The sequence below is a fragment of the Polypterus senegalus genome, chromosome 3 (assembly GCF_016835505.1).
Source record: "Polypterus senegalus isolate Bchr_013 chromosome 3, ASM1683550v1, whole genome shotgun sequence".
Classification (NCBI taxonomy): domain Eukaryota; kingdom Metazoa; phylum Chordata; class Cladistia; order Polypteriformes; family Polypteridae; genus Polypterus; species Polypterus senegalus.
In genome coordinates, this window is record NC_053156.1 from 217,026,789 (window position 1) to 217,053,608 (window position 26,820).

General features: G+C 35.4%; 1 protein-coding gene across 3 annotated transcripts in view; it reads left to right on the forward strand.

Moving 5' to 3' along the window:
* The window catches only part of ncoa1 (nuclear receptor coactivator 1), a 153,968-nt gene that overhangs the window by 43,574 nt on the left and 83,574 nt on the right, over positions 1-26,820 (forward strand). For 2 of the 3 annotated variants that reach the window (XM_039748462.1, XM_039748463.1), the window contains exon 2: positions 6,578-6,748. The exons of the other annotated variant lie outside the window; for it this stretch is intronic. The gene's annotated coding sequence lies outside the window, so the exon portion shown is untranslated. The remainder of the gene's footprint in view (positions 1-6,577; positions 6,749-26,820) is intronic. 3 annotated transcript variants of the gene reach the window in all.

Consider the following 26,820-nt stretch of genomic DNA (forward strand, 5'->3'; position numbering starts at 1 on the left):
AATTTGGACAACAGTTTAATGCCAATGTTGGACATACAATGAAGCACAGTTGTTTATGGCCAGTGAAATTGCTTTTATCGCGCAACACAGCTATGGTACAACAGGTATATATTGTATATACTCTCGGCTATTCCCTCACCCTTTGTAACTCCTTGAAAATTATCACATACTGTACTTGTCCAGGATTTAATTTCATTTTGACATTTCAGTCTAACGCTGTTGTCTCTTCACTTCATAGCATTATCTGTGTCATTCTTCTTAGTTTGATTATCTGCTAGGTTTACCAGGTTTTCAGATGTGAGATGTGTAATACGTATTATATTTTTGTGCTGCAGGTGGTATAACACACGATGCAGAATTTGCTCTAGGATGCACTCGGCTAATTTTACTAGACAGTCATAATAAAGTATCTATCTATCTATCTATCTATCTATTGTAACCCATCATAGACATGTCTATGATCCATAATTTAAGTAATGCTTATCTAGATAGATTTTATATAGTCCAGGTTCCTAACTGATAATTTACAATATAATTTGGAGCATGCACCAAACATTATTACTGGATAAAACTGGCAATAGCAGAATTTTTTTTTTAAAAGAGTAGTGGAATTTTCTCACTTTGCAGAGTTAAAATGTATGAGATTTATAATTAAGATGTGTGATTTTCATAATTATGATAAAATTTAAGCCCCGTATTTTACGTGATTCAGAATATTATTATGAAAAATTTTTATGAACCAGCTGTCATTCATTAATTGAATTGAATAAGAAACACATATTATTCCATCTCTGTTTAACATATGATTACCTGAACAAGATTATAAAGAAAATTTGTGAGTAACATGTTTAATTAAATATGATTTGCCCACTACAATGTTAAATATATCAAAAAGACAAAGACGCATAACATTTTATTTCATGAAGAATCTGTATAGAAAAGCTAATGGGTTTATTATCCATTTTTTGGATTGTAGACACCAGAAGCTTCATTGATTTTCTTTTAAGCATTTTATTAACTAATTAATACACTGAAGCAGAGCCTCTGCCAGTCATAAACACATTTTATGAAGGTTTTAAAGTCACATCTTAAGAATATTTGTGGTGCAGTGGTAGCAGTGCTGCCTTGCAGTAAGGAAACCAGGGCTTGTGTCCCAGGTCCACCCTGCTTGGAGTTTGCATGTTCTCCCTGCGTCTGTGTGAATTTCTGCTTTTGCCATTTTAATTTAATGGTAAATGTTAAAAAATGTTTTATGCACAGAGTTTTTGGCTTTCACTGTTTGACATTTAAATTCTGATTGAGCAATATTTATGGCAAGAGCATATTTCGCAACATGAATTTTTAGTGCTCATTTACTGGAATCTTAACATACAAATTTAAAGTATGAATTTGTCTTATTGTTTAAGAAATACTGTAGATGCCTAGATTACAAAGCTGTTGTAAATTTCACAGTGTTGGTTGGTTTTGAGCTGTCTTAACACTGTCATCAATTATCAGGTAAAATTGCAGTTTTTAGTGTGTATTTGTGCTTTTGTTTTGTGAAAGGTTAAAGCAAAAGAAAACATAATAGAAATTCAACAGTGAATGGTGTAAGGTAATTAAAAATTAAACAAAAACTATGCACTCATTTTCTACTGGTTCATTTGACCTAATTCTATGGCATTTATAAAGCTATAATCAACTGCATCAATTGTAAATGGTATCATTTAATTTTTTGTGATATTCTTTTTGCATTGTATTAGATTTGTTTGTGTTGCAAATATTGCAAGTAAAGAGACAAACATTGTATTAAACATGTGTGGTCTAAACTACATATACTGTTTTAATCTTTTTGTGTAAGTTCAGGTGAGCTAGGTACATATTGCAGATAGACCATTTACTCATTCGTATGATGGGGAAGGGGGTTAGGAGGTTCTTGAGATTAGATCTCCAGGTGGTTCAGTAAGGCAACACCAGGGCTTTGCATCTGATGTGGGATGCAGCTGTAGAGAGATGAGGCAAGAATGGCATACGACTTGCAAGTACAATAGATATATCCAGGTGAGCAATAGGGATTATGATTCCCTATTGAAGTAATTTTTGAACAAGTGCATCAGTCCCAATTGGATTAGGCTTAGTTAAGGCAGCAGCTGGTAGCCATAATCACTGGCACAAGAACACTAAATCCTATGTTGGCAGCTTTGAAGTGACGGTATTAAAGTGCAATCAGTAGCTTTTAAGAACTTTTGGATGCTTTTCTTAAATGCTGCTTGAATTTGTTTTGTTTCCCTCTTATTTTATGAGACCATTTTATATCTTGCTGTACCACTGGAAAACATTGCAAACTTCCACTTTTCTTGTTTACCGTTTGCTTCTTCATCTGCTTTGCATTGAATATTTTCATGAATAAAGAATGAAAAAACTTTCTCCACTTCAAAGAAGTTGAAGCTTATAAGACTAATTTACTCAAGTTTCTTTATACTCTTCATCAAAATGATATTGTCTCTTGGCCACTATATAACCTAAAGATACACATGTAAACTGCCAGAGTGCCAGAGAAGTTGTTTCTGTAAACTGCCAGAGTGCCAGAGAAGTTGTTTCTGTATGACCACAATATGATGTATTTTTCTGGCCAAGACATCAGAACTGCCAACTTTGGACAAGACACAGTGGTTTAAGCGGCCAGCTGTAATATAAACAAATACTGTAGTAGATTGAGTTAACAAACCAAATACCACAAAGTACTTGCCCTCTGAGTTTTGGACCTTTTATAAAAAATAAATAATTTAAAATATGAAACATTTTTTTTATTAGTTTATGCAGTATGTTAAATAAGTTGAATTTAAAAATGAGAAAACCCATACAGTTTGGGGTTTTAGAGAATCAGAAATGAGAAATGTACACAAATATGGGAAGTTCATGTGTGAACCACAAAACATAAAGTAAACTTAATAAAAAAAAAAAAAGGGAAAACGCCCCACATCATATTGAACTTAATTTGTTAGGTTGAATTTGCTGTCAAGCATCTGGTGTGCAGTTTTCATCCTAAAACATCTACCACATAAACTTGATTTGTGTCTCAAAACACGAAAATGACAATGAAGACTGAATGTAGAAGTGAGAGACAGTGAAAAGAAGACAAAACATCAAGAAGAGAATGAATCAAAGTAAAAAAACATGCACATTTTAAAGTAACAAACACCTAAATAACTATGGTTTAAGATAAGAAAGGGTTTGGGCTGAATGAAAAGATATAGGTAAGAAATATTTGTAAAAGCTTGTTGGTAGCTGAAACAAAAAAATAGCTGAGAGGAAATCAATGAATATGAGAAGTGAGCACACTGAGTAAAAGCTACATTCTTGAGCTCTGCCTTTAAATTTCCTAATGTCCACCATAAGAACAGTAGTCATTTATGCAAATATGCAATTAGTAAACGGACAACAGTGATGGTTTAAAAGCAGTACACCTGTAGTTTATGCAGATTTCACTCAGTTATTTTAAGGAATTAGCTCTAGTTTCCACATGGAAAAATGTCATCTTCATTATGAGATTCATCCTTGCACAGCTGAGTCATAGAAGTTGACTTTTTTGTGTGAGTGACTGTGATTCTATTGATCAAGTATGTGCTCATAAGTCATGAGACTTCGCCAACAATATTTCCAATGTTAAATATTCTACTTAATACCAAGTTTGTAAGTAGGCATAGTTTCATTATGGGGGGTAGGGTTGTCTGTTTTTCGTCTAGCTAGCTGAAAAAACTATGGGTTATTTCCAAGAGATACTACTTAGGATTGAATGCGTGCACCTCACAAATAGGAATGGGTGGTCTGGCCAAAAACTTACATCACGATATAGTTAAAAATGATCATGATAATGATAAATATTATGCTATAATCTAGATGCGTATACTTTTCAGATTTAATCCAGTTTAGGTATTTCTGTTGACCTGATTTTATAAGTCAACAATGGATAGTTTTACTGTGATGTTTCTTTTTCATTAAGTCAATTTTCATCAAATAAAGTAATAGTAATAATATTATTATACATTTTATTTATGTAGCACCTTTCCCATGCTTAATGCGCTTCAGAGAATTTCAGAATGAGTAAGAGAGATAAAGCAAAAAACAGATCAAATATGCAGCATAATATCAGCATAAACACTAAATAAAGCATAAGTACAAGAAACACAAAGCTTTGAATTAGAACAACTGGCGTTAAACCACAATAATATACAAGTATACACATACTACAAGAAAACCCTGAACAAGAAATAGAATTTGTGATACAAATACTCACCATCCTGAGCACCTGGACAGAAGGATAAACTGAAAGAAAGGGTCAAAATTCCAGGGTAAGTAAATCTTTTTAAAATAAATTTAGCCAGCTAATCTAAATAATTTATATTCATTATATACATACTGTATATATATATATATATATATATATATATATATATAAGTATAAGAGTATGTGACACGTGTTTCGCCCTTATTTGAGCTCATCAGGCGTACACACTCCACTGCATCCCCTCGCGGGGATTGATATTTTATATATATAATGTTTTAATTGTACAATATAAAAAACGAGAATGACTGAGCAAGAAGTAAACATGTATTGCGCATACGTTTAAAAAGACACAGAATCTTTGATAATGCATACTGTATAGACTATAAATACAAAAAAAAAGAAACAAGATTAACATTAAAAAAAAAATCAGTTATTCTTCCCAGTTCCTTTGGTTGAACTAAATCAAGCAAAGCTAACTAGACTTTAATATAGTATTTCAAAACTTCTTTATGATAATGAAGATATATTAAGACAAACCAAAGAAAATATAGATCTACATTGACTTAATCCTGCTTCTGCAAAAGCTATCAGAATAAGATTTACATTACATAAAAAAGCTTACTACCAAAAGCTTTCACACTTGCCATACGACAGATTTTCAAAATCTGCTTTCTACAGAAATCAATATTGGTAGCCAGTTTTTAAAAAAATATATACTAATGTCAGTCAGTCAGTCAGTCATTTCCCAACCCTCTATATCCTAACACAGGGTTCTGCTGGAGCCGATCCCAGCCAACACAGGGCGCAAGGCAGGAACAAACCCTGGGCAGGGCGCTAGGCCACCGCAGGGCATACATACTAATGATGAAACATATTTTATGAAACAAAATGTCTTTCATATCATTGCTTTATAGTACTAGGGTGTTGCACCATTGCTTTCTAACTTTGAAGATATACAGCATTTCAATATACATAGGTCAAAAGAAATGTAAGTAATGCTTATTGTGGCGTACTTTTACATTTATTTATACTTAAATTTTTTTATTACTTTTTTTTAAAACATTCTAGTTGACCATTTCTTTTGATACCCAAAGAATGTATTTATTTTGCTTAATGGTTAATCCAGGGCTACTTTGTTATCTTTATTATTATCATCAGTGTTTGAAGTAGAACAAATAACCGTAAGCTTCCTTCTTCCACAGTCACCTTGCAAAGTCTGAAGTTGTGATTGTAAACATTTCTGGGGAGGGGCAGGAGTTGTGGATGGGTGGTTGTGTGTTTGAAGCTTGATGCACACTGTGTCAGCCCACTCCACTCTAGAAACACTGTCTTTTTTGCAACAGTAACTAAGATGTTCTTAACTGTGTTAAAAATGATATCCAAAAATGTCTACCAGTTGACACATTTCTATTTGTGTTTTGTTTCTAACTGTATACTGTGCACCTCAACTCACAATTCTAGTATTGCTTATGTTTGGAATGCAAAAAGTATTCAAGATGGTTTGGTGTCTAGGGCATGCTTAAGTGTTTTGGTATGGTATGGTTTGTTTCAGCATCATTTCTCAGTGTGTGTTTTCTGCTTCAGCTTCAAATAACCATGAAAAAGGTGTTGGCACTCTGTAGTGAATGAAAGTAAATGCACCAGTGCTGCATCATATGGCACAATGGAATCTTAATTGATTTTACAATTGTACAATTTGTCCTTTCAATTTCACATAGGCCTGTGATCAGTTGAGATGATGCCACTGTGCTAAGTGGTAATCATGTCTGGGTATTGAGCATGGGTTTGTAATGGCAGAAATGTGGAGTTTGATATATATATATATATTTTTTTTGTTTAATTTACCTTGGTTTCAGTGTAAATTATACGTAAATACAACAAAATATACAGAGAAGAATTTCAATAATAAAATAAAACACAGGGAACTGCTTGAGCTTATTTGCATCCCACACCCTATTGCTATCCTCGGGTAATTAATTACCTAAAATCTTCATCCTCGGCATTCTTTTACTTGGGCTAGTCACAGGAACAATGAATGTGGGGTTGGGCCAGGATTCCTTTTCTGAAGCTGGGCTGTTCTGTGATGTCAGAGGAAAACTATGAGATTACTGCTGACTATCTTAAAGACTGGCTTGACACAAAAGTTGAAAAAGGTCTGAAAGCTCATATAAATACACGTTGGTAGCTTGAGACTGTGTGCTTTCAATGTGGAATTCCAAACATAAACTATATTAACCTTTTTGATCCATCTATTTTAGTCATATATCTATGTCAAGCCTTAGCAGTGAAATTTTCATTTTTTTTCCTCAGGCAATTTTCTCCAATGTTTCCTTGTGCCTGGACTGTGTTGACTATAGAAGAAATGGTTCCGTAGTCAATAACAACTAAGTATTTTGAGTATTATTTCAATTCCCCTCTACCACCATACCTCACCCTCACCCCCGGGACTCTAAATGTTCTTCAAATTGGACCATCATACAGGTGAGTTACCACATGAGCTTCACAACTATATGTGAAAGTAAAATATGTAATTAATTTGTTTGCAGCTCAAGTAGGACATTTTAAAAGGTAGGTCATTTTGGACATTGTTTGAATTAATCCATAGTGTTTCAAGTATTTGTTATCTTAAAACTGATTTATTTAGAATGTGGGAGGAATTATAATTGCAGTATGGGAAACTGAATTACATGATGGCAAAGTATGACAAAAAGGACAGATTTGTGTTGTTTCAAAAACTGAAATTTAGTTTGTTTAGAGTTCATTTTCCAGGCTTTTTGGAAAGCTCTGCTTTGTTGATATTTATGAAAACATCAGTATGATAACATTTAAAGATTACCGCCTTTTGATTTTTATTATTGCCCAGGCAATGTTTTATATACTGGTTTCTGATGTACATTTATTTTCATGCCAAAAAGAGTTTGAGACAAGATATCCAATAAAGAATTCAAGTGCCCATTTATATTTCCCAATAATAGCAATATACTAGCTAGGACTGATTTACAATAATACAGCAAATGTTCTGTTTAATGTTCTATCTGATACAACATTAAACAAAGCATTTAGTTTCTGAGAACAAAACTTATATTATTCCTATTTATGCAAGTTTTGCTCTTTTTTTAATTTAGAAACCAATTAATGGAATGATCATTTTTGACACTAAGTTACAAGCACAGTGCTATGAACTGAAACAAAAAAATAGAAGCTGGGAATAAGAATAAATAGTAGTGATTTTCTTCATATTTAATGTATCTTGTAATAAAATAAGTGCATACTCTAATATACAGAACATAAAGCAAAAACATAATATAAGGCCTATTAGAATAATGAGTACCTATCTGTCTCTATGGTTTCTATATGTGTTTATGATGACAGTTTCTCTTTTGTGGTGTCCCCAGTTGACTAATGAGTAGGTCTGTTGAAATTTGTGCCTTAGAGAGGATAATGTATGTCTTAATTCATGTGTTCTTTGTTGTTTATGTTGTCCGAGCATAGAATTTTAAAGCTCTGAATTACATGCAAGTAAAAATTACTGGTCATTGTCATAGGCCATTCTTGGTAATTTTCTTAGAAATTGTCCACCTGCCTATTTATATTTAAAATGCTATATCTGGATTTTCTCATTCTTTCTGTTTGAGTAACTCTAAAAGAAAACTAATTAAGGTACCTAGAATCTTAATCCTTTATTTTCTTGTAGCATGGATGAATTGACCTATTGTCAAGTTGTTAACAGTCTGAGATTGTTTCATTTACTGTGCCTAGATTAAAAGTTTGTTTTTTTTTTTTTCTGGGGACAAGGCATTCATCTTCACCATTCAAGAACCTGTGGTCCTAGAGACAACTGGTTTGAAATATAAATCCTTTATTTAAATATTCTGAAAGTTCCCCAAACTGCTGTGATAAATGGAATATTGATTAAAGTTTAGAATAATATGGTGTCATCTTAGCTACAGTATACAAAACACTGTTTTTGTCCCTCCTTATTTCTTTTTTTTTACCAGCAGTGTTTCCCAACTTTGTTATGAAAACCTTGGTAGATTTAGGGTTTTAGCTCTATTAAGTTTGCAAATAAAGACAGAAAAGGGGTGAATCTTGAGTTAACCCTTTAAATGAACTAATGTATGAATACATACTTTCATATAACATTGTAATTGTTTATTAGGCCTTTCATTATAAAAAATCTGTCCCCTAATTTACTGCCAGAACATCAACTGCAACAGAAGTGCCAGTCATTAGCAGTATAAACTATGACAGTACCCCAGAATTTGCAACAGCTACAGTTAGGTCCATAAATATTTGGACAGAGACAACTTTTTTCTAATTTTGGTTCTATACATTACCACAATGAATTTTAAATGAAACAACTAAGATGCAGTTGAAGTGCAGACTTTCAACTTTAATTCAGTGGGTAGAACAAAATGACTGCATAAAAATGTGCGGCAACTAAAGCATTTTTTTAACACAATCCCTTCATTTCAGGGGCTCAAAAGTAATTGGACAAATTAAATAAATGGAAATAAAATGTTCATTTCTAATACTTGGTTGAAAACCCTTTGCTGGCAATGACAGCCTGAAGTCTAGAACTCATGGACATCACCAGATGCTGGGTTTCCTCCTTTTTTAATGCTCTGTCAGGCCTTTACTGCAGCGGCTTTCAGTTGCTAATTGTTTGTGGGCCTTTCTGTCCGAAGTTTAGTCGTTAACAAGTGAAATGTATGCTCATTTTGGTTAAGATCAGGTGACTGACTTGGCCATTCAAGAATTTTCCACTTCTTTGCTTTAATAAAACTCCTGGGTTGCTTTGGCTGTATGTTTTGGGTCATTGTCCATCTGTATCATGAAACGCCACCCAATCAATTTGACTGCATTTAGCTGGATTTGAGCAGACAGTATGCCTCTGAACACCTCAGAATTCATTCAGCTGCTTCTGTCCTGTGTCACATCTATACTAATAAAAGGCAAAGCCCTCACTCACTCACTCACTCACTCACTCACTGACTCATCACTAATTCTCCAACTTCCCGTGTAGGTAGAAGGCTGAAATTTGGCAGGCTCATTCCTTACAGCTTACTTACAAAAGTTGGGCAGGTTTCATTTCGAAATTCTACGCCTAATGGTCATAACTGGAAGGTATTTTTCTCCATTAACTGTAATGGAGTTGAGCTGCAATGACGTGGGGGGGCGGAGTTTCGTGTGACATCTTCACGCCTCCCACGTAATCACGTGAACTGACTGCCAACGCAGTGCGTAGAAAACCAGGAAGACCTCCAAAAAGCGCTTAAGAAAACATGCATTATATAATTGAGAAGGCAGCGAAACAATAAGAAGCGAGCGAGTGACATATACTACCATATTCATGAGTGTTGCTACCTCGGAAAGAAAGCAAGGTGTAAACCTAAACTTTAAATTAAGTTCATAGACAGGCTACCGCTGGCGTTTCACATGCCCACGGGAATGCGGGATACAAGTTTAATGAGAGGACGCAGGATATAAACGAGAGTTTTGATCACTTTGTAACTAAGTTAAAATTGCAGGTGAAGGGGTGTGCTTATGCAAATTCCGAGAGACTGTGTTTGTGGGGGATTGACAGTTAAGGCGGGTGGGGGAGTCACGTCATCATCTCCCCTCCCACCTCATTTCGCTCTGAGCTGAGCTCCGCGGCTAACGCAGTCTTGCAGAAGCAACTTTATGACGCTGCCACTAAATACTCACAGAAAAATCCACAAGTTAATACACACTCTGTCTCTAGAGTTTCTTCACACTGAATCCTCCAGGCACTACTTTAAAAAGGTTACATTGACAATAGTGTTGCGTTATTTTTAAAATCTTTCCTTTTCTTAGCACAAGCACAGCTGAGAAGCTTTGATGCATGTGCTCCATAACGCGTAAAAATAATGCATTTAATCACACTTTGCATTACAAGCAAAGGGAGCTTTTGTCAATGCATGATTTCCTGGTACACGATTACATTGATCAGCGCACCCCGATTCATTTTACCCTCGCACCACCTTAGTTTGAGAAGAAGTATGAAAAAATATGAGGTTAACACAGAAAAACAGATCACCAATTCAAGCTTTATGAATAATCGATTCGCCATCAATAATTGTTTTGGTAAAGCCATCCTCCTTCCATTTTATAATTTTTCCGCCACTAGCCATGATTAAATGAACGGTAACAAAGTAAGAGCAAAGCGAATGTTACGTTATTATTAAAAGGTTTCCTTTTCTTTTTCATTACTTCTTTAACACACTACTTCTCCGCTGCGAGGCGAGGTATTTTGCTATATATATAATATATGAATTACCTCCAAAGAGCTGAGACTTTTGATATCATGAGCGTGTGTACAAAACTGGGGTCTCCTGCCCAGCAAAAGTCGAGCAGCCAGCGCGTGCATAGCTGTGCCGGCCTTTGAGACGCTGACTGCGCTTCTGCCTTAAGTCAAAGTGAGCACTTTTAATTTTTTTCTTCCTCCCCCTGCGCTATAGCCCAGACAAGTGCAAACACGGGACCCCTTTTATACACCACGGCAAAATAATATTAAGGCGATTCACACTTTCTTTTGCACGATATCACGATTATGAGGTCCTCAGCTCGGATTATGAAGATACGCACAGGAGTGAAGGACTGACAGTGCCATCACAGCCCATTAATGGCGGGACGTCTCACCAGTCTACACAAGACCCACATGACTGTCCCCAAAAGGCAATCATAACGTCCAGCGAACACATCTCTCTATACTATATAAAAGAAAAAGGCAACTTTCCTTTCTTTACACCTTTTTACTTTTATCCCAAACCAAAGCCTTTCTCTCTTAACACTGCAGAGGACACAAAACTAATTTTCTTTAAATGCCGGTAAGGCACATTACCAGAGGCACAAATTTGAACGTTCACATAGAAAATGTAATTTCTATACCACAGCCGTCGTGTAGCGCCTTTCAAAAGGGATCTACTACCGAGATGATCCATATACATTTTAGCTGCTGTTAGTTACTTACCTGTTGTGTTACACAGTCTTTAAAATGTAGTTTACCCACAACCACTCCAGTAGTGCTCAATGTACCTCCATCCATCCATTTTCTAACCCGCTGAATCCGAATACATGGTCACGGGGGTCTGCTGGAGCCAATCCCAGCCAACACAGGGCACAAGGCAGGAACCAATCCTGGGCAGGGTGCCAACCCACCGCAGCTCAATGTACCTGTACTTCTTAAAACGTTAATGTTTTACTGTTTAATAACTTATAGACTATATTTTATTATTTTTCCCTTGCACTCAGTGACCAAAGCTATACACACACATATAGACACATACAAACATACACACAAGTATATGTGTGTATATATATATATATATATATATATATATATATATATATATATATATATATATATATATATATATATATACACACACACATACATACACACATATATATAATTTGTGTGTGTGTATGTATGTGTGTGTATATATGATGTAGATAGGTATGTATGTGTGTGTGTGTGTATGACAGCAGCAATCCAAGCTGTGAGAAAACAGTAAAAAGGAGGCGTGTCAGACGTCATGGTACATTTTCTGATGCAGCTAGACGAAAATAACTTTGATGCTGCCACCAAATACACAAAACAATTACTTTGACAATCATGTTACATTATTTTTAAAATGTTTCCTTTTCTTTTTCATAACTTCTTTAACACATGACATCGCTATGCGCTATTTTGCTATATATATATATATCACAGCGACACTCATAACAGTGACAAAACAATTACATTGACAATCATGTTACGTTATTTTCAAAATGTTTCCTTTTCTTTCTCTTTCCTTCTTTAACACATTACTTCTCGCTGCCTGCGGGTATTTTGATATATATATATATATATATATATATATATATATATATATATATATATATATATATATATATATATATATATATATATATATATATATATACATATACACACACGTGGACAAAATTGTTGGTACCCTTCAGTCAATGAAAGAAAAACTCAAAACGGTCACAGAAATAACTTTAATCTGACAAAAGTAATAATAAATAAAAATTCTATGAAATTTAACTAATAAAAGTCAGACATTGCTTTTCAACCATGCTTCAACAGAATTAATAAAAAAAAAAAACTGATGGTACCCCTAGAAAAAGACTGAAAATAATGTGACCAAAGGGACATGTTAATCCAAGGTGTGTCCACTAATTAGCATCACAGGTGTCTACAATCTTGTAATCAGTCAGTGGACCTATATATAGGGCTCCAGGTAGTCACTGTGTTGTTTGGTGACATGGTGTGTACCACACTCAACATGGACCAGAGGAAGCGAAGGAAAGAGTTGTCTCAGGAGATTAGAAAGAAAATTATAGACAAGCATGTCAAAGGTAAAGGCTATAAGACCATCTCAAGCAGCTTGATGTTCCGGTGACTACAGTTGCACATATTATTCAGAAATTTAAGATCCATGGGACTGTAGCCAACCTCCCTGGACGTGGCCTCAGGAGGAAAATTGATGACAAATCAAAGAGACGGATAATACGAATGGTAACAAAAGAGCCCAGAAAAACTTCTAAAGAGATCCAAGGTGAACTTCAAGCTCAAGGAACATCAGTGTCAGATCGCACCATCCGTCGTTGTTTGAGCCAAAGTGGACTTCATGGGAGACGACCAAGGAGGACACCATTGTTGAAAACAAATCATAAAAAAGCCAGACTGGAATTTGCCAAACTACATGTGGACAAGCCACAAAGATTCTGGGAGAATGTCCTATGGACAGATGAGACAAAAATTGAACTTTTTGCCAAGGCACATCAGCTCTATGTTCACAGACGGAAAAATGAAGCATATCAAGAAAAGAACACTGTCCCTTCTGTGAAACATGGAGGAGGCTCTGTTATGTTCTGGGGCTGCTTTGCTGCATCTGGCACAGGGTGTCTTGAATCTGTGCAGGGTACAATGAAATCTCAAGACTATCAAGGGATTCTAGAGAGAAATGTGCTGGCCAGTGTCAGAAAGCTTGGTCTCAGTCGCAGGTCATGGGTCTTGCAACAGGACAATGACCCAAAACACACAGCTAAAACACCCAAGAATGGCTAAGAGGAAAACATTGGACTATTCTAAAGTGGCCTTCTATGAGCCCTGACCTCAATCCTATTGAGCATCTTTGGAAAGAGCTGAAACATGCCGTCTGGAAAAGGCACCCTTCAAACCTGAGACAACTGGAGCAGTTTGCTCATGAGGAGTGGGCCAAAATACCTGCTGAGAAGTGCAGAAGTCTCATTGACAGTTACAGGAATCGTTTGATTGCAGTGATTGCCTCAAAAGGTTGTGCAACAAAATATTAAGTTAGGGGTACCATCATTTTGTCCAGGCCTGTTTCATGAGTTTATTTTTTAAATAATTCTGTTGAAGCATGGTTGAAAATCAATGTCTGACTTTCATTGGTTAAATTTCATAGAATTTTTATTTATTATTACTTTTGTCAGATTAAAGTTATTTCTGTGACCAATTTGAGTTTTTCTTTCATTGACTGAAGGGTACCAACAATTTTGTCCGTGTGTGTGTATATATATATATATATATATATATATATATATATATATATATATATATATATATATATATATATATATATATATATTATATATATATATATATATATATTTATATATATATATATATATATTTATATATATATATTTATATGAATAGATAGATATGACAACAACACTCATATCAATGACAAAACAATTACATTAACAATCATGTTACGTTATTTTTAAAATTTTTCCTTTTCTTTTCATACCTTCTTTAACACACTACTTCTCCGCTGCGAAGCGCGGGTATTCTGCTAATCATCAATAAACACTAGTGTCCCAGTGCCACTGGCAGCCATGCACGCCCAAGCCATCACACTGCCTCCACCTTGTTTTACAGATGATGTGGTATATGCTTTGGATAATGAGCTGTTCTATGCCTTCTCCATACTTTTTTCTTGCCATCATTCTGGTAGAGGTTGATCTTGGTTTCATCTGTCCAAAGAATGTTTTTTCCAGAATTGTGCTGGCTTCTTTAGATGTTCTTTAGCAAAGTCCAATCTAGCCTTTCTATTCTTGAGGCTTATGAGTGGCTTGCGTCTTGCAGTGCACCCTCTGTATTTATTTTCATGCAGTCTTCGCTTTATGGTAGACTTGGATATCGATACGCCTACCCCCTTGGAGAGTGTTGTTCACTTGGTTGGCTGTTGTGAAGGGGTTTCTCTTCACCATGGAAATGATTCTGCAATCATCCACCACTGCTGTCTTCCGTGGACGTCCAGGTCTTTTTGCGTTGCTGAGTTCACCAGTGCTTGCTTTATTTCTCAGGATGTACCAAACTGTAAATTTTGCCACTCGTAATATTGTAGCAATTTCTCAGATGGGTTTTTTGTGTTTTTGCAGCTTAAGGATGGCTTCTTTCACCTGCATGGAGAGCTCCTTGATCCCTGAAATGAAGGGATTGTGTTAAAAAAATGCTTTAGTTGCCTCACATTTTTATGCAATCATTTTGTTCACCCCACTGAATTAAAGCTGAAAGTCTGCACTTCAACTGCATCTGAGTTGTTTTATTTAAAATTCATTGTGGTAATGTACAGAACCAAAATTAGAAAAAAGTTTTCTCTGTCCAAATATTTATGGACCTAACTGTATATGTACCATTTTAGCCATTCATCAGTAAGTTTTGCCCTAACAATGGTTCTATGATGTCTATGACAAACTGCAAGTTGTGAGTATCTTCATGTTTACCAGTCTTTGGATTGGGTGCTATCATAATACCTTGGACTGCAAATGATTTGTGGGGAGCCTTTATCTCCAAGCCAGAAGGAGGCTGCATAGACATTCCTGTAGACTGTGGTATAGACTATATGTCAGAACATAGGCCCTACACCTGTTGACCATTCTTGAAGCTGGTCAGTATCACAAATGGATATATTCTTTTTGAACATGGTAGAGTATTGAGCCACTCCCATCTTCCACTACTGCTGGTACACATTGTGCTTCCCTAACAAAATTACATGCATAGACTGAAAAGCAATGACTAAAACAGCTTACTTGCTTACTGTATGTCTCCGTGCTTTTCCACCAGTTCCCTTTGCTTTAGGTTCATGTCAGCTTGGAATTCTGAATTAAATTGATTAAACACAGTCATCACTTGACTATTCAGTAGTAAGTACATAGAGACGTTTCTGGTGGAAGAGCTGAGTGTATTGTTTAAAGGTTTATTGTGCTTATCAAGTAAAAATCTGGTAAACATGTTTGCTAGATTCCAGCTATGATTCTCTTCAGAGCTGTCTGACTTTTCTGTCTATAATATTTGCTTTTCTTTAGAGTGTATGTATGAGGCCATTGTCATATGCTGTATGCCATTTTTATTAGTGAACATTTGGAATTTAGCAGACTTAAACGTTTTGCCACTGTCAAAAGAATAGCATCAGATGTGTAACTAAAGTATGGCATAAGTGGCTGATAACTGTATTACAAGAAAATTATCGCATACAGTATATCCTCTTGGAATGAGAATCTAGGAAATGGCCGTGTGTAATCAATGTAGATCCAAGCTTAGCTGGCCATTCCTGTGGCTGCATGGAGTAACTGTTGCATGTAGGATAATACTTTACTATGTTCCCTGTTTGTCCATTCCTAGCTACCATTAAGAAAAACTTTCAGTAAGGGCTTACATGTGTCCTGTTTTATGGGGTGAGTCATTGTACAGTTTAGGCACATCTTTTCATGCTTGATTGAGTATTGTGACACGGCTAACCCATAAAACACCACTTTTGTGTACTGACAATTTGAAATGCCAATCAAAAAAGGGTATAAATTTACTGTCTTGTATAGCAGAAGGTCAGCAATAATAGCCAGTGTAACAGGAAAAAGTGCTGGATCCTTCCAAGTAAGTGTCACAAGGCCAGATTATGTGAGACATTTTGAAAGTTACACCAATAGAAAAATTCTTGGCTCTGCAAGATGACCAATTAGGGATGGGCAAATGTCTTTAAAATTCTATCATAGTATTTAAGAAATTTTTATGGTAATTATCACTATATGAAAAAAATATTAAAAAATCGTAATATTACTCCAAAATGTTGTATTTTTGAATTCCAACCACCAATATACTACCGTACTGTAAAAAGTGGAGGTGCAACAAAAAATGATACTTAGGTACAAATTCAGTACTAAAGTTCTGAAAATGTAACGGTACAGTGTTGGTATTATTGAGAAAGTCGGCACTGTACTCCTGTGTTACTCCAACTAGATGGACTACTGTGTAAGGCACAATAATACATGAGAAAATGTGAGTAAAAACTGCATATAAAAAGGTATCATAATAGTGAGCACTACATCAACACATGCCAAAAAGAAAAACGGCAAAAGTCATGTCTTTAAATGATTTCTGTTCACGCTACTTGTTATTAAAAATAAAAATAAAAAAAACACACACACAGACTTGTGTTATTGCCACTTTAACCCCATTATGGTATTAGTTCAGAAACAGATTTGTGCAAGCTTTGAAAGCAAATTAACATTACCAATAAAATAAGGTGTAATTGTTTAACTTGTATTGTCACATATTTGTAAGAGGAGATAAAAGTGATTAATCTTATCTTTTTAATAGTGTCCTATGAAGTCCAGAGCATTCATTCTCTTGATTGTAAAGAGCACTTCAACAAATGTCCATCAGTCCAAGCATCCATTCAGTTCACATGCTGTATAATGTGTCATGGATTGAGGCAGAATACCTCAAACACATCTACAGTTACTACGAATATAGGAGTGTGGAATGTGGAAGGATTGCCAGCGCAAATAACAGTTGCAGCAAGTAAACATCGAAGCAATAAATGAATAAAGTGCCCGTTTGACTTGCCTACACTAACGATCACATGAGTTATTCCATTTGTTAATATCAAATAAAATGTATCTTCATAGGACAAGGCACATATCCCTATTTATAAGAAGTGTACTGTGTTAACAGAGAAACATAATCGGCAAAATGCTCAGTAGGACAAATAAAACAGCATACTTCATTGTTAGATACAAACCTGCAGGCACTGAATTTGTGCCCTTCATTACTGTTTGAAGGCAAACTGCTAATCATTAATATAACCCGTACACATCATATATTTAAATGGTATGTTGAATGTATGTTGGTTGTCTCACAGTTATTCATTTTTTGAGTACAGGTAACAACAGCCCAAGTAATTCTCTAATTAATGGATTCATACACAAGCATAAACAATAAAAAATGTGATCACTTGCATAAGAACCTTTCAAAACATCAAAACAAAGGCTGTTTAACAAGCTGTGAAATAAAGGATTATTGTAAAACTGACAAATTTTCATTCAAGCAGGAAGCTTTTAAATTTTGACAAATGTTTAAGAAAAAAAGGAGGGACAGATTTGAAAAATTAAAGTACTGTACTATGATTTTTTGACATATGAAAGTGGAATGATGACTCATACGTTAAATGTTACTCTGCAGTAATATTTTGAACCAGCTAATTCTGCAAGTATAAAATCTTACAATAGCAAATGTTATAAACTTGTCAGAGTGGTTCACTAATAAACCAGACTTTAAAGTTGGTTTCATAACAACATGCTTTTAAAAAGTTTGCTTAAATGGAAATATCCTAAATCATCTTGGAATTCACTGCTTCAGCTGCACATATTTAATAATTGTTTGAATTTTTATATTTAGTATGGATTTTAAGAAGTGTTTTTCAGTTACTGGACATAAAAATATCAGTAAGTTTAGAATGTGCACGTACTAAGATAAATCAGGTAGTTTCATGATGATACCATTCTTTATAAACCACTAGGGGGATCCCCGTCTCTGCCCCACATTAAAGTTCAAATCCTGCACTGTACAGTGGCATGCAAAAGTGTTGGCAACCTTGCTTAAAATGTCTGTTACAATAAATAGTTAATTGAGCAGAAAATGAACTGATCATCAAAAGGCAAAAAGTTGAAGGTTACGTATTTTTTTCAGTATTTTATGCAAGATTAGTGTATTGTTTTTGTTTAGTACAGTTGTACAGTAAAGAAAAGGGAAAGGAGCACCATGCAAATGTTTAGGCACCCCAAAATATCTGAGGTCTCCTATAACTTTTACCAAGGTCTCGGACCTTAATTAGCTCGTTAGGACTATGGCTTGTTCACAGTCATAGTGTGGAAACCAAAGGTGATGCAAATTGCAAAGCATACGTTTTCTGACTCCCAAAAAGTCGTCTGAACAATCAGCAGCCATGGGCTCCTCAAAGCAGCTGCCTAGCACTCTGAAAATTTTATATAATTGATGCACACAAAGCAGGAGAAGGCTACAAAAAGGTAGCAAAATGTTTTAGTTAGCTGTTTCCTCAGTTCGTAATGTTATTAATAAGTGGCAGTTAACAGGAACAGTAGAGGTCAAGTTGAGGTTTGGAAGACCAAGTAAACTTTCTGAAAAAACTGCTTGTTGGATTGCCAGAAAGGCAAATAAAAATCCCTCTTTGATGGCAAAAGACCTTCAGGAAGATTTAGCAGACTCTGGAGTGGTGGTGCACTGTTCTACTGTGCAGTGACACCTGAACAAATATGACCTTCATAGTAGAGTCGGCAGAAGAAAGCCTTTCCTGCATCTTGGCCACAAAATTCAGTTTGCAAATGAACATCTAAACAAGTCTGATACATTTTGGAAACAAGTCCTGTGGAGTGATGAAATCAAAATAGAACTTTTTGGCCACAATGTGCAAAGGTATATTTGGAAAGAAAAGGGTACCCAATTCCAGGAAATGAACATCTCTCCAACTATTTAAGTATAGGGGTGGATCTGTCATGCTTTTGGCTTGTGTTGCTGCCAGTGGCACAGGGAACATGTAATTGGATGGATTCAAATAAATACTAGCAAATTCTGGAATTAAACATCGCATCTGTAAAAAAGTTGAAGCTAAAAACTGTTTTTTTTTTCGCCTTATACAATTTCTTGTATTAGGAATTTGCTAGTTTTCGCTTACCCCTTGGGGTCAGAGCGCAGGGTCAGCCATTGTATAGCAGCACTGGAGCAATTGCAGGTTATGGGCCTTGCTCAAGGGCCCAGCAGAGTAGGATCTCTTTTGGCAGTGATGGGGATTCCAACCGGCAACCTTTGGGATACTAGCGCAGATCCTTAGCCTCAGAGCCACCTTTGGATCCTAAACAAGATAAGGATCCAAAATACACCTCAAAATCTATAGTGGAATACCTCAAGAGGCATAAGCTGACGGTTTTGCCATAGCCCTCACAGTCCCCCAACCTTAACATCATTAAAAAATCGCTGGATAGATTTCAAAAGAGCAGTGCATGCAAGAAAGCCCAACAATCTTCCAGAATGAGAAGCCTTTGGTAAGGATGAATGGGTTGAGAGTACCCCATGTAATAAATGCAAGACTATTAGCTGGCTACAAAAAGCATTTACAAGCTGTGATACGTGCCGACAGGGTTACTGACCATGTTGGGTGCCCAAACTTTTGCTTCAGGCCCTTTTCATTTTCTGGTATTTTGTACATGTGAATGATGGAAATAAAAATTTACTCTTGCTTAAAATATTAAAGAAATATGTTATCTTTAACTTTTATGCCTTTTGGTGATCAGTTCATCTTCTGCTCACTTAACTATTCACAGTAACAGACATTTTAAGCAAGAGTGACCAAACTTTTGCATGTCACTATATTTTCATATTTATGAATGACAATATTTGTTTACTTAAATGATACTTGGGTAACTGCTTGATAGATAGATATGGCAGAAGTTTAAAGGTGTTGTCACTGTTAGTATTTATTTATTAAGCTATATATTTATTTATTCTGTGTATATATATATATATATATTCTGCTGCAGTGTCTAATGTAATAAAACTAGACATTAAGCCCATTAAACTAACGGGCGCTAGAATAGTAGTGCATAAACATTAGTATGAACAGTCTATATTAAATGGCAAGGGACCTTGACCTCATTCTGTTTCTTGTCTTAATTTTTTTTTTGTCAAAAATATTTTTTCAAGAAGCTTAAAGTAAAATAATAATAAAAATAAAATAGAAACGTATATGACAACACAGTAAGTATAATTAATATTGTCTTAGTGTAAAATAACAATCTGTATGACACAATATATGAAGAAGATATTTAGGAAATATTTTCTATTTTTTTACCTCATGAAATGTTTCTATAAAATTTCATTACAAACAACATTTCTTGTAAATATTCTGTCTGAGTTTGGCAACAGTTTGCCTTGATCAGGACCATCTACAACCTTGACAACAACATCTGGAAAACGTCTAACTCTTGATAATGTAATATATAAGTGACCGTGGATGAATACTGGTTCTGGCAAGTAAATGACAACTTTTTCTAAGGTTTGCTCTTCTGAGTCTTTCTCTTTTAGCGTTTTTCTGGCGGTCATTTTCTTTTTCTTCAATCAATCTATTTGCTCGTATTTTTCTTTGTCTTTCAGCCTTTCTTTTGTTGTTTACTTGTTAAGCTGACCGTTCTTCCAGGAGATGTTGCTTATATAGGATTTGATTGTCTGTGTCTTTTGTTCTACTTGACATGTCCTTTTTTTATGGGTGGCATGTTGTTAGTAGATACGTCTGTAATATTTTCTCTTACAGTAATACTGGCATGTGGCTGTAATATGCGTCACTGTATTGTATGTCTTTAATTTTCTTTCGCAGTAATACTGGTTTTTATTTCCGTAAAATACCTGCAATTTTCTCTGACAGTAATAGTAGCTTTGTTGTCCGTAAATATGACTTTATTTTCTGTCTCAACATTGGGCAATCAGCAGAGTGTCCCCAGCAACTGATTTAATGTGTGGCGCGTAGCTGATAATCGTGCCCGTGGCATCTCCCCAGCAAGTACTGTTTAGTTCCCCAGCAAGTATTTTAATTTGTGCTGGCGTGCAGCTGATTATTGTATGTGTGGCGTCTCCCCAGCAACGGAATTTATATGCGCGGCCGCGACTACCCAATCGGCACTCTCCCCAGCAATGTTGTCCTTTATTTCTTATCATGCGCGGCAGTGGCTAGGCCATTCACTGTGTGTCCAGCTTCCAGTGCGTGTGCGTCCACGGTGCCGTGCGCATGGGCAGAGCACGGCGCGATGCATGGCATGGCCCGCGCATGCGCACTTTACCAGAAGACACACACACACACACACACACGGACACCTGAACGCACACGGGTTTTATTAAAGAGGATGTATGCATTTACTGTTTGTGTGTGCGTGTGTGTTTATGTATATTATGTGGTGTTTTGGTATTTTAGGCACTTCCATTTTTTTTGTTAATTTCTATAATGTAGGTACTATCCATTGAATGGATTTCTGGTATCGAGTATTGTACAGTTTCACTGGTATTGGTATTGAATACAGAAATCCTGGTATTGTGATATCTTTAGTGCAATGTTTACCTAAATGTTTTATAAAAGGAAAACAATTAATCAGATTTTCAACAGTGGCGACAAATAACAATAAAGTAAATTGAAAGTTTTTTTTTGTATATACAAAAGTCAGCTTCTGAGAAAAAAGAGGAGAGAGAAAAATAAAGGTAGGTGGAAATAGTCGGTGTGATCTATTAAACCATGACAAAATAAAAAGTGTTTTGTAAACATGTGTATCTAAACCAGTCTAAAAACCTATGTACTGTAAATATTGTGAACAGAAGAGAGGAAAGCCTCTCTTAAATGTCCATGATGAAAATGGATAAATATTAATATTAAAGATACAACGAAAGCCCCTGGAGTCACCACAGCCATGTTTTATCTCTTTGAAAAGGGTTGTGTGCTTGTGGAGAGAGGATTCTAGACTAAATAATGACTTCCTCTCTGGTTGGAGTACTGATATAGGGTGTAATGGACGGGGCAGAAACAAAAGTGATGTCATTAGTCTTACGGGGAGTCCTCCTCCATTTTAAAGGAAACAATAATGAGGCTAGTTGTGTCACAACCAAAACCTTCCCTTTATTTTCATGTGTATACAACACTATATTTATCTCAAAACAGTACTGAAGCTGATAATGGATAACTAACGACCCAACCCCCCCAATTTTCACATCAACCTCCCTGCTCTGTCAGACAGTCGCACAGAAAAATCCATAAAAAATTAAGATAAAAGTAATGTCTATATAATTAATCATTGAGTAGTTATGATCAAGCTAATAAACAACCAAATGTGAGGTTCCTGAAAATGTATTATTTACTTGAGGTAAAGAAATTAACAGAATGCTGGTACTATACCATTTTAAAAATTGGGTTTTTTGGTACTTTGTCAGTAAAAATCAATACTTTTTACCAAGGTAGCATTTCATTGATTTACAGGTATAGCCAAGGCATTGCTAATGTTGCAAATGGGTATTATTGCTTGAAATGAATCATTTATAATATGACCGCAAAGCCACAAAACTGCAGTTTCCCAGTCATTAATTCAGTGTCCTAATGGTAAACTCTTTTAACTCTTTCTTACTAAATTATGTTTAAATGTCAGTTGGTTGTTTTTTAAATCATTTAATGGAACCTTGATAAAAAGGTATAAATATCTATCAAAATCATGGAAATTCCTGGGTGAGTCCAAAATTTTGAACTCTGTGTGCAGGTTACTGATTTATCTTACCAGATAGTGGTTGCTTATCATTAGTTGCAGGCAGCATGGTGATTTTTATTATACCTTATTGGCTAGTTTTCATTTAAGGAGCAACAAATAATAACACTCAAGAATAAGAAGGTAAATTTAGATTTATATATGTTTGTGTAGAGAAAGTTGAAGCTGGTTGGCTAATTCTGAATATTGGATCAGTGATCAAGGATACCAAATGATCCTAATATTCCTATTTCAGAAAAAAAACTGTCCCTATAGTATAACCACACTACTTACTGCTCATTCCCCCAAAACACTCACACATGGATGCACTAATTATCAAGCTTGCAGTCTGTTGTGTTAAAGTGAGAAAATATGAGTAAAGGTGTTTAGTGTCCTTTATCCATAGTTTCCGTGCTTATGAGAAGATGTTGTCTCTGAATAAAGTCGTTTTTAGCCCAAGCATTTAAAATGTAACATTTCTTGATTGAGAAAATGCGAGTGATGTTATTTCTCAGAATACTTTTAGTGTAGCATGCAGTATATAGGATACATGATCCATTTTATTAACCTTTATTTTAATTCTTTACCAGGGCAGTGTACAAACCAGCGCTGCCCCAAAGTATCGCAGCAAACATGGCCAACTGCAAAATAAAGAGACAAACACCACATTATTGTATTGATCAGCACTTCTGGGTGGTTTATTCTGGTCTACAAATACACTACATAAACAAAAACACACTACATAAAAAAAAATTATAATTGGTAACAATTAAACCACCTTTAAGCAAATGCAGTCAACAAACTTACTTGTTCTTTAACAGTAGTTAAATTTGATCTTCTATAATAAGGTCATGCTAATATTGCATTCCTTTGAATATAAGAATAGTAATAGATATGCAAATAACACTGGCCACTATCAATTAACAGATACTATAAATACCACCATTGTCTGCTCTGACAAGTAAGAAAGGAAAAACCGCTAAACCCAGCTTTCCTATAACACGCTTCCATTGTCTGACATCCTTTTATTATTTCTGGGAGCAAAAATCTTAGGTGCACTGCATTTTGTGAGGGCAAAAAGAGGAGAGAGAAACATACTAATGTTTTATGATTTACTTATTAGTAATTGACAACCGATTAGAATGCAGTACAACATTTGGGCAACTGTATTTCTGCCTCTTTTTATCATTTAATGCATCAGGGGAAAAAAACACACAGAGAAGATTCTACAGAGGCCTTGAGGCTCTTTCTTGCACAGATCTGCTCACGCTTTTTCCTTTACAACATGCAATAGCTTTAATTACCCACTTTGCATTCTTTTGTTAAATACCATCATCATAAACCACTACAATTTACTGTTTCAACTATTATTTCACTATTATAAATTCAACAATGAAACCGTTTTGCTGTTTACTTGCCTAAAGTTAATGCACGCTCATTCTTTATTATATTCAGACTGTATAATATAGAGGAAAACGTTTACGTAAGCAGACAGACACTCTGCTGAGCAGTTTATTCTGGTGAATAGGTATACTTTCTGAAGTCTGTATATTTTCTTTCCCACACTCCACCATGTAGCTCCCCCAATTGACCTGGTAGGCTCTTTAACTAGTTAATCTGTCACTTATGTGTAAAAGACAAACATTCTGTAGGTTTTCTAGCAAACTAAAATAGCAATCTCTCTAGTTGTAAAAAGCTTTGAAATTACATTAAAAATGTGTGTGCGGATAGTCCTTTTTTATTTAAAAAAATAACAATATCATCTCCTCGGTGAACTTAAAAAGGTAAAAATGGCTTCTGAAGCTACACAGTTGAGAAACACTGGCAAATTTCTATCCCACATTTTTTTGTTGTTGTAAATTAGCCATGTGCCAATCAATAATCTCAAAATAAGCCTTAAATGAGCTTTCCCCTCATCAGAAGACTCATGACATTCTGTGAAATAATAAAAACAAAACATTTACAGTATTACTGTTTACAAGGCCTTTCTTCTTCATGAATGAAAAAAGTGCAAAGCATCTGCACAGATGAAGCAAAAAGACATTACTTCTGTGCCCAGAGCCACAACTTTACACAACAGAACATGCCAGTCCCACCCCATCACTTTGTGGCCTGGCCAATGTGTGCCTTAAGACTTGAACTCTGTGAGCACAATGATCTATATTTTATTTTCTTATCGCTAGTTTGTGGCCATTTGTTGTTTGTTGTTTTGTGGTGTTTGTTCATTCTGCGTCTTCCGTTGTTTGTTTAATGCAGTAATTAGTATTGTTGCCTCACGGCTCTGATCACATTTTTGGCCACGATAATCTGTCCAGCATAGTTCGCAGACTTTTCCTTAGTACTTGGGGACAATTAAAAATTCATTGCACCATTAAAAACCTAGTCAAAACAAGTTCAGTTCCTCCTTCCCTATTGACTACAGTGCATTTGACAGAGTTCAGCAAAGTTCACGGACACTTCAGTGATCTTGCCAAACTCAAGGTGAAGCAAATTCAGCTGGGTTCACTCATCACTGTTCATTAGTATTGCCCAGGTTTAGATTTCTTCTTGGTTACCTGACATTGTACAAGTATGTATATTATATATTTCATCAACTAAATTGAAAGAACGTGAAAATTAGTGCACACCTCTCACTTACCTGTCTCTTCTAAAAAGTCTCATTAATGAAAGATCCAAACAAATCTTTATTATAGTTTCTTCAAACACAAGGTTACCAAATTTAAAAAAATAATATTTTGAATCCAGTCCAAACACTTTTGCTTTAACGGGTATATGTTGATCTGAATCTAATTTTTGAATTTTATCAGGTCACATCCTTTCTACATTTTGTTAGTGATTGATTCAAATGCTTATAAGAATTAGGATTCTTTTCGATTCAATTTATTCCGGCATAATATATATTAAGTTCAATTCCGATATCTGTGTGTATAGTTTATATAATACACAAAATTACACACAATATCACACAAAATAACACAATGTTTTTAAGACCAACACACACACACACACATATGTGTGTATGTATGTGTGTATATATACAGTGGTGCTTGAAAGTTTGTGAACCCTTTAGAATTTTCTATATTTCTGTATAAATCCTAAAAGTAAATAAAGAGAAACCAGTTAAACAAATGAGACAAAAATAGTATACTTTGTCATTTATTTATTAAGGAAATGATTGAATATTAAAAATTTGTGAACCTTTGCTTTCAGTATCTGGTGTGACCCCCCCTTTGCAGCAATAACTGCAACTTAACGTTTATGGTAACTTTTGATCATTCCTGCACACCGGCTTGGAGGAATTTTAGCCCATTTCTCTGTACAGAACAGCTTCAACTCTGGGATGTTGGTGGGTTTCCTCACATTAACTGCTTGCTTCAGGCCCTTCCACAACATTTCGATTGGATTAAGTTCAGGACTTTGACTTGGCCATTCCAAAACATTAACTTTATTCTTCTTTAACCATTCTTTGGTAGAACGACTTGTGTGTTTAGGGTCGTTGTTTTGCTGCATGACCCACCTTCTCTTGAGATTCAGTTCATGGACAGATGTCCTGACATTTTCGTTTAGAATTCTCTGATATAATTCATAATTCATTGCTCCATCAATGAAGGCAAGCTGTCCTGGCCCAGATGCAGCAAAACAGGCCCAAACCATGATATTACCACCACCATGTTTCACAGATGGGATAAGGTTCTTATGCTGGACTGCAGTGTTTTCATTTAAACCAAAAAGTTCTATTTTGGTCTCATCCGTCCACACAACATTCTTCCAATAGCCTTCTGGTTTGTCCACGTGATCTTTAGCAAACTGTAGACGAGCAGCAATGTTTTTTTTGGAGAGCAGTGGCTTTCTCCTTGCAACCCTGTCATGCCCACCATTGTTGTTCAGTTTTCTCCTGATGGTGGACTCATGAACTTGAACAT